Source organism: Ctenocephalides felis, unplaced genomic scaffold (genome assembly GCF_003426905.1).
Source record: "Ctenocephalides felis isolate EL2017-DRISC unplaced genomic scaffold, ASM342690v1 CF-g0.4_SCAFFOLD_03571, whole genome shotgun sequence".
Taxonomy (NCBI): Eukaryota; Metazoa; Arthropoda; class Insecta; order Siphonaptera; family Pulicidae; genus Ctenocephalides; species Ctenocephalides felis.
In genome coordinates, this window is record NW_020539725.1 from 58,549,839 (window position 1) to 58,564,452 (window position 14,614).

The 14,614-nt window shown below is 30.1% G+C and overlaps 1 pseudogene; it reads right to left on the bottom strand.

Moving 5' to 3' along the window:
• The window catches only part of LOC113386383, a 51,740-nt pseudogene that overhangs the window by 27,815 nt on the left and 9,311 nt on the right, over positions 1-14,614 (bottom strand).

The following is a 14,614-nucleotide window of genomic DNA, read 5'->3' on the forward strand; positions in this document are numbered from 1 at the left end:
GACTAAAATTTGGACGAAACATTTTGTAAATTTTGCATCCCTCAACCAAATCAGAATGACTTGAGAAAACGTCTACTAAAGGTCAATTGTTTGAAAAATTTTGAAACCACTGTCTTTGACCCATAACATTTCAATTAGTTCTTCATAACCGTCATACCTATCACCACAGAAAGTTTTATCGTGATTGTCAAAAAAAATATTAGAAAAAATTTGCATTGTCGATCTTCACCAAAAACTAAGCAGCTATTGATTTTCTACTAATATCTTCCTACCTATTAAAGAATTTGTAAAATAAACTCAAGATTTTTGACTAAAATTTGGACGAAACATTTTGTAAATTTGCATTCCTCAAAGAATTCAAAAGAATTAGGAAATAGGATTTTGCGTGAAAACATAAACTGCTCCTTCGAAAAAGTTAAAATACATTACATAATTTTGCAAAATTAGCGACAACCTACAAATCTACTTCTACTTCTAAAAGCGCGTGCATTATTACCCGAGAAGAAAACTTATTATAATTCTATTATTACGAAATGTAAGCTTGCTCTCCGATTCTATGATGCATTCAGTGAAGCAAAGAAAATTGTCATTAAAGGAAGTAATTAAATACTGCGACTCAGTGTTCATTAGCGCTCTCAAGATTAACAATCGCGAATGTTCCTCTCCCCTGCCTCTGTTATATCTTGGGTCTTTTAGTCTTTTACTCTTTGATAGTTTCATTAAGAAGCGACACAGAATCATAAGATTTATAAACGGATGTCAGAAATTTTCTTTGTGCCTCTAGCTTGGATTAATATTCGCAGAAAATTTAATAATATCTCTTTTATACGAAATCGTATAAGGCTTGTGTTTTCTTGACTCCAGTTATTAATACGTATAATAAATACTGAAAGCATATAATCAAGATTGTATGGATAGAGCGCTGAAGACGAGAATTATTTATTGCCTTAAAATGATGATGTCGTAGTGAATCGTTTAGTTTGAGATTTAATAATTTGAAAGGATTTAATGTTGCATTGACAAAGATGAAAAGGAATATCTAAAGCGTTTTGGCTAGATACATATGAGATCTAGTATCGTGCCTTGAGGCAAATTGCTTGAACTGTCTATATCCTAATTTAAAATTTAAAATTTCTAAAAGCTTTGAAAAAAATAGTGACTTAATTTTTTTTAATTTCTTTGATTATTTTTGAAAACAATTGAAAGATTTGAATATTTTTTGAAAAAAAAAATCTAAAAAATAATGAAATTTTTTGAATATCTTGACATTTTTTGAAACACTGATATTTTTCTATTTTTTTTATTTTTTTTTAATTTCAACATCAATACAAGTAAAATGACTTTTGAATCATTCAAATCGGACGTTTCGTGATCTCATAACCTCAATTTCCATTTTCTGCACTCTTTTCTCTGAACCTCCGAAACTTAGGACCTATCTTTGCCAAAAACTCATCAGCAGCTTTTTGAATACTCCAAATCAGTTGATCCAAAAATGCTTCCGAAAACGCGAAATAGAATTCTATCCACATATACATACACACACAAATCCATTTTTTCTAAGGTATGCCTAAAATGTTCAGAAACCTCAGAAAGGTAGAGATGTGCAAATTTATTTATTCGGACGATTACTATATATTTCATATATTTTTATTATAATTTCTCTAACACAGATGAGCTGTTTATAATTTGACACAGCAATGCTGGCGGGATATTATTCTCACATAAAAACACACTTTTGATTTATATTTTGAAGTCAAAATCGGCATCACTTCTGCTTGATATCAGACTGGCTAGCTGATATCATACTTTCATAGTAATGAATTTGACAACCTGTTGTTACAAGAAATAAGCCTTTTTCATTAAACGACGATAAAACTTCTAGGACATTTTTTGTATCAAAAGCGATCAGTCAGTACTACATGTTCTATTTATGAGATATTTATAAGCTACTACTGCTTATATTTATAAGCAGTAATTTTAAAATTTCAGACAATTACTACAACAAACCCTAAGGGTTAAAACTGGAAAACGCAAAAAGAAAATTACTTCATCAATCGATAATCGAATCCTCAACATCAATAATAAATAAATGTTTCAAGACCAAAGCTGTTACCAGACGCGACGGAATAACCATAATACACTTATTATAGCAGTTCTGTAAAACACTATAATAACAAACTTAAAAAATTACTCCAAGCAATTTTAACTTTAATTAGGACTTTGAGTTCAATGCGTAAATGTTGTATATAGCTCAAAATTACCGCCACTTCATATAGAAAATCGCTATCCAAGTATATGTAGGTCCTTACTGTGTCGTAAACATGACTGTAAATGGATACAACATAGAAGCATGAATGCAAACAGTGCTTCTCGTACCAAGATAATATTACAGAACTGTATGGAATAACAACAGGACCTGTTGCCTCAAATATTCCACGTAAGTGAAATGTGCAACTTGGATAACGATGATACGAGGTACGTAGTAGGAAAATTTTGCACCAGGGAGATAAAGGTTGTAGTTTTAATGATATAATTCGAAATAGTTTTATCTATTCATGTCATTTCTTCTATCAGTCCAATTTCCAGATGTCTTTTCATAATTTTGCATAATATTTTCAAAATCATCTCTAATCAAGGATAATTCGATGTTATCGATCCTCCTCCTATCAACATATTGCAATCAACTAGACTATCACAGTTCTGAAGGAGCCGGAAGCTAACTAAGATGCATTTATATCCTGGCTGGATAGTGATTGATATCGGCCTTAAGCGAACCAGAATTAATCCAACGGCTTCTTGAGAAGGCGGACTGATGCATTTATCGAAGACGGAAAATAGAGTTCTTACGTCGTTCATCAAGTTCAATTCGAAAGCTTAAAAGATGAACATCTCTTTTATGAAGTTGCGCGATTTTGATTTATAAATGTAGATGATGGTAAAAGAGGAGCTGGTTGATATTTTATCAAAAATATTCACAACTGCATCCATTTCCCAATTAAATGCAATAGTTCGATACTATCTCCTAGAAGTGGATCCTAAGTGCCAATTTTATGATATAATATGATTCTTCCAAAATCATTTATTTTGATTGTTGATTTCAATTGATTGATTGATAGATTTATAATTTAAAAAAATATGCAGCCATAGGGTAACGATTAAGAATATAGACTAGCAATTTTTAGCTCGGGAGCCAGCTCGATATCAAGCAGCATGATAACAAATTTTTGCTTAAAAATATATTAGGTTGTCCAAATATCTCCCTTCCGCCTTTTTGTATTATAAACCAAGAGCAAAAAGCGGAAGAGAGATATTTGACAACCATAGATCTCAAGTATATCTGAAATATATTCTGTTAGGTTAAGATGTACAACGTCACGTCTGGTAAGAGCTGGGTCTTGAAACATTTATTTATTATTGATGCTGAGGATTCGATTATCGATTAATTAAGTTTTTTTTTATTTTCCAGATTTACCTTCCCGTGGGGAATTACAGTAATCGTCTGAAATTTGAAAATGAAAATTCAGAAACCTTTTGGAAGTAAAGATATATCAAAAATTTTCTTTCGATTTATTTGCGATTACTATAACTTTCTCTAGGAAAAATAAAAAGATTGATGCGTTATATTGTATTTTCTGTTTATTATAAAAAATAGTGCAAGGGTTTCATCACCTATTGATATTTAGTTAAATTTTCTGATCAGTAGCTATTTGAAATGCAATAGCTTTTACTTTCCTCCAAGACGAACATTTCGTTGAAAAGGAAATGTTCCTTGGTGCCATTCATCAAATGCGAATTTCCTCTTAAACGTATTACAAACGCCCTTCTCACACGTGCAGCCGAATTCCGAATCCAATATATAGGTGGCATGGTGTACAGATGATACAGTTTTCTGTTAAAACACGTACCCATTCGTCTGTTACGTTTTTACGACGTAATTGAACACTTTTATTTTATGGCCAGAGCGTGACGTGTCATTTTTAGATTCCTGATCTCCGCAACACGATCGAATAGAAAGTCGTGAACACGCGACTTAACTCCGATGGTGCAAAGAGGAGCTCTATCAAATATATATATTGTTGCCTCGGTAGACGTTTTTTCAATGCTTCCTGAAAACGAAGTTAAGGTTTTGGAAAAAATTTATATTGCCAATAATGTTTTTTTTAAACCAACCAGTTGTATAGTAAATTTAAATCACATCATGTAATGAGTAACTAGTGGTGCGTGGCATTGCTTTTAAGGCTAATTGCTAATTGCTGAAACTTCCCGTACCGTAAAGTTCCTTTTTAGATCTCCAAAACTGCTGAACCTGCGTTTGCAAAAATGTAGTCAATTATTCATTAAGCCAATACATTGAAATGTTTTTTTGAATCATTAATATCTGATTATCCGTTCTATCAGAAACTTAATTTCAATTGTCAGCACTCTTTGCACCGTAACTCCGAAATGGCTGGACCGACCTTTTCCAAAAACAAATAGGACGACAAACAGGAATCGAATATTTAAAAAAAAATTAAATTTGTTGATCCGTTTTCACAAAAACTAATATGTCTTTCTGAAATCCTGGGTTTTAAGATCAAAGTTATTACCAAAATCCCAACTACATTCATAGTATAGTTAAATGTTGGGTTTACTTAATAAATCGCTTTTTGAGTAGACCATATACCAATTGATGGAGATATAAAAAATATCAAACTAAATCAACTAAATTCACCGATACTAAGACAAAATGACTAATAAAATTTAGCAAGTTTTATTTCCAAAAACATAAAATTATACACAGAATATATTACCGAATGTTTTATAAAGATATATTCATAATTTCCCATATTTAAATTAGATTCGAGCTAATTCAGTCTTTTGTGATAATGAAACCCATAATTTACTTCAAAATCTCTTGTTAGGCGATCGGCTACAACGTCGGCAAAAATTATCTTAATTGTAATCTGATATCGCAACCGCTTAATTACGATATCGATTTGTTCCACTTTGTGGTAAAGAGTCGCATTTTATAATTTATAAACGATTGTAGATTTGAATTTAAATGTTTCTGTACTTTGCACTTTATGAAAATATTGTATAAAAAATAATGTGAACAATTTCAATATAGTTTAGCGATATGTAAATAAATGTTACAATGAACTCCTGCCTCTCTTATGTTATAATTCATATAAAAATATATAAAATATTTGTATATTCAACCTGCTTTACACCACAATTTGAGCAAGATTAAAATCCCTAAACCCGCATAAACAAAATGCACTCCATTTATTTTTTAATCTCGTAAAATCACGTCTCCCAAACAAGAATCTTTCACTGCTAATCTTCCTCTGGATGCTGCCGCTGCGCTATTTCGTAATCCTCTGTCGTTTTAACCATTCAGGTTTCCATCACTATCGAAGTAATGTATTAGCCGCGGAAAAACTCTCTTTCAGATCTCCTCCGAGCAAAACGTATGTGCTTCCACGCCGTAAACCCAGAGATAGAAGCAAAGAATAAGACGAATAGATGAAAAAATGTGCAAAAAAACAATATATGTATGTGCGATTGCACGAGCACGCTAATACAAAACACGAGGAAATGGTTCTTGGCAATTTTGTAATGTAAATACATATCGGAGTATTTTTGAGGCTAAGTTATCGGAATGATAGTTTTGGGATATGTATTGATGATATTCTGAATGTTATTATTAAAAATATTGTAATAGTATAGTTTCTATTAATCAAGTGACTTCAAATTGAAGTTTCAAATTCAGTAGTTAATTATGATAGTGAGAACTATGCTTGAACCCTCGTTTAAGCTCCGAATTAAAACCGAAACTAGTGGCGTGAGGCAAATTGCTGGAACCTCCAAAAAAAATTTTTTTTGATTCTTGAATCATTCAAATCGGTTGGTCCAATCTCTTAAAATTGACATTTTTAGCACTTTTTGCTCTATATCTCCGTAATGGCTGGACCTACCAGTGTCAAAACCTAATCAGCATATCTCCCTATCAATAGAAGTCGAATATTTTTTTAACCATTCTAATCGGTTGATCCGTTCGCCCGAAAACGTGGACGAACAAATGCGGACATACAAAACACTTACACACATTCATTTTTTCTGAGGTACGCCAAAATGTTCAGAAACCTTCAAAACATGAAGATATGCAAAAAATTTCAATTTTGATTTGGACGATTACAATACCTTACCCGTATGTATGAATGACCACTTTTAAATGAATTGTAGAGCAATGTCGATTATCTGAACAAATTCCGTAAAAAGTTGTAAATGTATAAGACAATTTTTTTTTGACAAAAGTTAATACTAAAAGCATGTATATGCAAGAGTGCGTAGTTATTTTTAGTCATAAATGCGTTGTTATTTGAAAACATTATTCAGAATAGTATATGATATAAATAAATATTGACATAATTTGAAAACATTATTCAGAATAGTATATGATAGTTTTCGCAATTGTATCATTTCGATATAGAGAAAGATAGTATCATTTCGTTTATTAATACTATGTTTATCAAGCAGAATAAAGGCTGACTCTGCAAAGCGTCTTTGTGGGGTACTTACTATGATAGAAAAACCTTGCGTCATTAAAGTTTAAAGTGTGATGTTTAAATAATTTCTTAAATTTTTTTACTTGATGTAACGCTCATCAAGATATTAATTATATATGTTTATGAAAAAAACATCTCAGTATTTTGTTTTATAAATTATGTGACTAACGACTTAAGAGTATTATTTTTGTTCGATAATTGTTTTATGCATTATGTTTATTTGCAATTACCTCCAAATTGAGTTCATTAGAAAGTTGATCTAAATAATTATTTTGCATTTTTTTATTTGCGTACCACAATATTTCTTAGAATGTGGTAAAAGCGCTAGTTGACTCGTTTTCAATAGAAAAGTAGTTCTGCAATTTCCACGCAAATGTAAGGACTTGTATTGTATTCTGTGTGTTTGTATTCCCACGTCTTTACTTGTGCTATCGCTTCTTTTTATTTAACTTTTTTCTCGAATCTATTCTGTGCTTTCTATCTTTGGGCTTTACAGTTCTTGACACATACGTTCTATTGGATAAAAGGATAGCTAGGAAGATATTGCATAATCTTCACTACTATTTGTTTAATGATTTAAATAATAATCACAAAAGAAATTAGTAATAATTACTAAAGTATAATAGTGATACTGATATGATATATTCACTAGCTTGATTAAAATGAAAAAATCTACAAGACACAAGTCAAAGATTGTGTACACTACTTGCAAATTATCATCTCTCCTCATTTTCTACTCCATGTAATTTGGTTATTGAAATTTTTAGCTAACACAAAGTATCCCTTACTACTGTTTAAAACTATCCTTTCTCCTGGTGAGTTTTGTAGGTGTCGATTCCTCCTTCTAGCAATTACAGTCGAGCGTCTGCCCTGGGCGAAGAAAAATAGCTTTAAAATAGTGAGGGCAGCTGCAGGCGTGTGGCGAGCTGCGAGTAGCCGGCGGCGTCGGCGGCAAAACTACAGCTGCCGCTGCTGTGAAGCTGCAACGGCAGCGAATTAGATTCCGAGACTCGACATCGTTATATATCACTTTGTCATTATTATTTCACTGGAAACCGGACGAGAGAAAATATAGACAGTAGAAGAATTCAGCTCTAGCTCCAGATCGGGAGAGTGATTGTGTTTTGAATTTTGTAGATTATTGCGATTGTTGGTTTAATGGAAGTTCATGTATTTCATGCAGTTAGTGGAGTTGACTTTGTCACGGGAGATAGAATTAATACCAAACTTTAGTAAATTTAGGTTGATGGAAGCCAATCACTCGGTACCTTTTATCTGCCTATTGATATGCATTTAGAAAGCCTCTCAAAAACTCGATTTGTATTTTCTGCACTCTTTGCTCTAACGGCTGAGCCAAAAACTAATCCCCCATTAGAAATCGAATGTTTCTTAAACCATTCAAGTCGGTTGATCCATGCGCCCGAAACGTGGACAAAAAATTTATTCATACGTACCTGCACACACACACACACAAGGTATGGAAAAATGTTCAGAAACCTTCAAAACGTAAAGAAATATAAAAAAAATCAATTTTGATTTTTCGACGATTACAATAACTTACCCGACGGTAAGCCGGCCTTATTAAAAACTTAGCATTACTAGATCCAAGAAAATGTATTCTAAAATTTGTAGAATTTTGAGATAGCAACATTTTTGGAACTCAGTAAATTTCACCCTTCAACTGTGATTGACGAATATACTCGTCACCAAACAGTAGCTGAAGTTTGAGTATTGACGAGTATATTCGTCATGCGCATATAACAGTAACTATTTGCTATTGATTTTTTTTTAAAGGATGCTAAGGTGCTTAGTGACACAAAACTGTGTGCACTGTTCGATGTGAGCGACACAGTTAACTGGTTGAATATTTTTAATTATTGATAATAATGTGTTGAAAATTAAATTCATTTTGATATGTGATCCTTCTCCTTAGTTTCAACCAATATTTTCCTAATATAAAAGTTGGAGTACAATTTAAATATTTGATTTGAATACCCGATTAAATTCAGTACCGCCATTCGAAAATATTGCAAAGAACTCCCCAAAAACAGAGAATTAACACATCGTAACAAATTATTTCCCGCACAAATATATATCGTGGCTAATAAATATTCCATTATTTTTTTGGCCATGAATAAATAAAACACATAACGGCGAGCGACACGACCTGTATAAAACATTTTTGTCGCCGTCGTAATATTTTTCCGACCGCGGATGAAATATAAACGCACTTTTTCGGAAAATAACAATATGCGTTAAAGCTATCGTCGAATTGATCGATTAGGGTAATTTAAAATAATTACTTATTTGAATAACCTGTATTACTTGCATGAATTAAAATTGGATTATTGTCAACGTAATTTGACATAAATAGTATTGATAAACTGCTGAACTAGTACAAAGTTTAGTACAAAGCACGTGGCAGTTATCTTTTCTAAACTATTATTTTAATTGTTTTAAAATTACGTTTTATTATTCCAAATACTAATATAATTGCTCCCAAAAAGGGCATCTTAAACGTGACTTATTTTTGCTTGAAAATTTTCAATAATAAAATTATCAAGTACTTTACGATTTTTCAATCCTGATTAAATACGCTAACTTTTGATAAATTTTGCAATACACTTTAGTATTTTTTAATGGAAGGTCTCTCAAAGTCGGTCGATTTCATTAGTCGACTAGATTTTTAAGATTTGAAATTCATAGTTTAACAAAAAATCTTAATTCATGAAAACTTGGGGGAAATATAACTATTTGTTTTTGTTTTCTTATTTTCAACGACATTTTAGATTTCATAATTATTTTTGACCGTGGTCCTAGAAATGTTATTAATGATAATGTATCCAAAGTTAAAATAAACAAAATTAATCATAAAATCCAACAAATTGTCATAATTTGACCAAACCTCTATGTGTGTAACATAATAGCTCATAATTGAATTCTAAAACACCCTGTATATATTAGAAAGTTCTATAAGTATTTTTATAAATAATAAATTATTATTTTTGAGCACGTCTGTCATTTACTAACAGCAATTTTCTTCATGATGTATGTGGATGATAACATGAACTCGAAATATTTTCTGATAAATTTGTTTCATTAAAATTATGTTTCCCTAGACGATATTTTAGCTGTCTGGATCCAAAATAATTTTTTACTATGGCATGTAAACGTGCAACAGAAATTGTATATAGACGAATTTGAAATATAATATATTTACAGCCAAATCGATAAAAACAATATTATGATAATTTATTAATTATTTACAAGCTATGCTAGAGAGAACATGGTGTATAATACTCAAGTATTATTAATTTTTATTTCATAAAAAATATTTAAAAAATTGTACGCTTTTGGTAGAGAAATATAAACATAAATTTGATAATACATGTTATCAGCAGTTTAAATACTCCTAACATTTAGAAGACTTTTTAATTATAATGTACACATCAAGTTATTAAAAAAAACTAGTTGTTACATGCCTTAAGGCAAATTGCTAAAACTTCCCGAATCGAGAATTTTTTTTTTTAAAAAAGCTTCAAATTTTTTGAAAACTTTGAAAAATTAGATTTTTGAAAATTTTAAAGTTAATAGATTGGCTTTTTTGAAAAATTTGAATATTGTTTCTCTCCAAAACCGAATTGCTATTTTTTACACATTCTGCCCTGTATCTTCAAAACGGCTGGACCTGCCTTTGCCTATATCTAATCGGCACGTCACCCCATTAATACGAATCAAAGTGTCCATTGAACCGCCAAAACGTTATTGACACTAATAGTATTAAGTTGAAACTAATAGTCTTTTTTACTACAATTTGGAATTTATTAGTAGTAACTCATCATCGATTTGTTATCAATTTTGTCTTCTCATTTTTCACTTATATTTCAAATGTATATTTGAATTACTACTTCATAGTACCATACATTTGCAAGTATCTACCCAAACGCAATAATTTAAGCAGGGACATGGGATATTCTGCAACGACATTCACTGCACGGCCGTGCGGACACAACAACAAAACTTGTTTGTTATTCAAGCCAATCTCGGCAATGTTAATCCTGTTATTTAACACTAAATAGTGTTCCCGTAGAGATATACATACCTGCGACCGTTCTCAGGTACCTAATGAAGGAGCGACACTGGAAATTTTCACACACGATTTCAATTGAGATGATAAGGAAACTTTTTTGTGTCTTTTCATCATGAAAAATGGCTCGATACAACTACATCAAATCAGTATTTTTTCTGTGAGAATAACGTAGTTGAAAATGCCTTCTACTTTTTGTCAAGTTATGGCTGAAAATGTATGTAAATACCATACGTTGGCAAAATAAAATATGGGTTTTTTCTATTGTGCGTCCACTCGCTGCCATCTACAGGCAATCCTTGAATATGAAAAAATTGGGAACTTTTTCTTTAGTGGATTCTAAAGATGTTTTTGAACCCTTTCTAGTGATCAAAAGTGTATTAAAAGTTTGAGATTGTAATAATAATTTCTTACCAATATTACAAATCCTAGAAGTCAAAATTGCTCTTTTACTCTAACTTTATAACAATTGCACGTTTTCATGTTTTTCATAGAGATAAAATTTAAAACATAACTTACCAATATCCTAATACTAGGATTATTAGGATATTGGTAAATTATGTTTTAACTTTTATCTCTAAAATAATGAAACTTTAAAAATTTGCAAGTAGTGAATTTCTTATACCACAAGTATGATTTCTCTGCCTTTATGTACAATTTTTTACTTAAAAACTTTTTTATTTAATTTGTACACAATGCATGATTAACACTTAAATTTGAAGTTGAATTTGACTCCAGCATATGTTTACATATATATTAAAGTTATATTGTCTATACTTTTTTTCTTATAAATTATTTTATTAATATAGTTTAAAGTAAATACTATTTGATATATCTAATTTAATTTGATTTTTTTTTTTTAGAAAACCGGTATAAGCGACTTCAATGAGCCACTTCAATCACTTCAATGTGAGTACTTATATGATATTAGAGTTTATATTAGAATTTATACAAAAACCAACATTTTAGAAAATCGGTTTTGAAATAGTATTTCCTTCTAAAACCGAGTTTTGTACCCTTAAATGAATACACCGTTTTTTCGAATAATTTGGAAAAAAAAATTAAATAAAATTTTGAGTGATTAGAAGAAAATTTTGGCTGAAATTATTTACTGTTCAATTTTATTGATAATAATTTTCTTATGCAAACAAAAAAAACTAATTCTGTACATATTTGTATATAAATATTTTTAAAATAGGGAAACGAAGTACGTCAATCGATTTTCAACAGTGTTTTCAACATTCAGGTACATTTGGCTACATTTGTAATTTTAATTTCTTTAAGTGTTAATCATGCATTAAAAACCAGTATTTTCTACTAAAACTGGTTTTTGTATTCTGTAGTTTCCTTCTGGAAACCGGTTTTTAAAAACCAATAAACCTATATATCTCAGGTATATATGAAGTCATATATCTTCTGAATCATTTTAAGAATGATTGAAATCCTGAAATCCTGGCAGCATATATTTATCATAAAACTTCACTTTGCTTGTAAAAACTCATTTACTTTTATGAATGTCCTATGTCTTTGTGACAACAAATATTATTTTCTCATTTTGAATAACCATCCTACCAGCTCTGCTTCTATAATTCCTTTTTCTCCACAGTAGACCTATTACGCAGCAGTAAATTAGTTCGAAAACAAATTATAATATATAATCTAACACGCGGCCTGTTCGTAGTGCAGAGAACTACTATGTACCGAAGTTATATTATCAGTGGGAAAAGGCGTATAACGTATAACGTATAACGCGCCGCGTTAATGAAATATTTATTAGCCCAGTCGGTATTAAGACAAATGTTCCTGATGTGATTTATGCCAGGAACCCCATTGTGAGGAGAAGGAAATATTAGAAAAAGTAAGGAACCGGGTTGGTGGATGTAGAATGAAATTTCAGTTGCACAAATTTAATAATTGACATTACACACACACACACACATATATATATATATATATATATATATATATATATAATCAATATCTTCCAAAAATATTTCTCTCATAATATTTCCAACACATACGTCGGCAACTTCTAGCAAGTCCAGCTTTGGAACAGAGGCAACCGCCACTGTAATTAAAATTACCATCAATGACTGCGAAGTAAAACTTTTTGAGCATCTATTTCGGTCATCAGTCGAAAACTAGAAGCGAGTTCCGAAAACTATTCCAACATACCTAACTACACATTTGAAATTTGAACCGGACAAAGCACAGTTCGCATTCATAATAAATAATTCTGTAGATATATGGATGGAAAAGTAGGAAGTGGAAAAATGATTTAATGCATTATAAACGTATTTCTGAAAACTTTTATTTAGATCGACCTAATTTCTTCCACCTCGTCACGTTCACTGGACAATTTCTTCTCGCATCAAAGACCAGAGAGTAAGGAAACAGAGAGCGTTCTTGGCAAATCGGATAACTCTTACATCTTTTTAATAATTAATTAATTAACAGAATTTCTCGTCGTTTTCTCTGGCCAAGCGTAATTAATATTCCACGGCAGAAAAAGAATTTCGTTGACCTTCTGAATAACAGTATACTGTTCTCTACCGTCGCCGGAGAACTTTGACCATTATTTGTATTAGCAGATTCTATATTGGGTTAGGGGCTCAGGAAGATTTATATATCTGAACAGGGGATGCTTGATATAGTTCATTTGGTAATTTATACCTTGTTTAATATTTATGGCTTTTTTATAAATAATTGGAAAGTTCAATTTTCCAACCATTTTGAATTGATTACGGTTAAAATGTATTGACCATCAATAGAACATCAACAAACTTGCAGTTAATTAATTTCATATCGGAGTGTAAAATTGAGTTCTGAGAATAATGTGTGAAACAGTTTGGGTGTACTTAATTATGGATATATTTATATATAATTTTGAGTCAAAATGAATTATATGAGACTACAAGTGGGGTGTTGTGCTTTATAAGCCAAAGTTTAAAAGCCAATAAACATAAATAAAAAAATAATAAACATACTTGCATTTTTTATATATAGTTTTTAAAATTATCTAAATATCAATACTTATCTTTTGCATAAGTAATATACGTGCGTATTTAAAAAATTAACATAAATAATAATAATTTTTAAATAAATTTTCAACTCCTGTTAATGTTTTTGTCAACAAATCGAACTTGCCAATTTATGTGTTCCTAATCTTTTTAGTCGTTCTGAATATATGTGTTTTCATCTTTCTATAGTATTTATATATTATTTCTATTTTTTATATTCTTTCAGCTTCTAAATCAGGTCATATGCAAATATTTACATCACCAGTATATTTTTGCATATCAAATTTTTTATAGACTCATTCTTCCAATATTAATATATTCGACATTTTTTAAATTTTAGCACAGTTTTCTATATTTCAAAAATATAAGCATAAGGTCAAAACACTTTATTTTAAGAATTTAAAATCATATTGAATTTTAATTTATATTAGAGTGTTGAAAATTGTTTCACTGAACAAAATATTATATTTATTTTACTCAGTTTTTTTTTCATTTATATTTCTTTTCACTGAATTTGTCTTTCATAAATTATCTTCTTTTGAATTTGATCTTTTCTGTTTTTTTGAGAAACAAAATGAAGAAATCAAAATTTAAAATTACAATTTTCTTTTTTTTTCTAAATTTTTATTCAGAGTATATTAAATGTAATAGTGCTAAACTTAATAGGATTTTTTATTAAAATTGTTTTTAGAATAAAATATATTAAATAAATTTAATTTAATAGAGTTATCACTGCATTTTTACGAATTATTCAGAGCTTGTACCAAATATTCAATTACTAAAATTAATTAATTTCAAAGTAGGTATGCCTAAACAACAAATTATTTATTATACGCATTTTTGTTTATGCAGTTAATTCCAATTGATTTATTGAAAACCATAATATTTTGAGTATTTACAATCATTGAATTACTATAATAACTAGAATTTTAATATAAATTGTTCATTATTTTTACCAT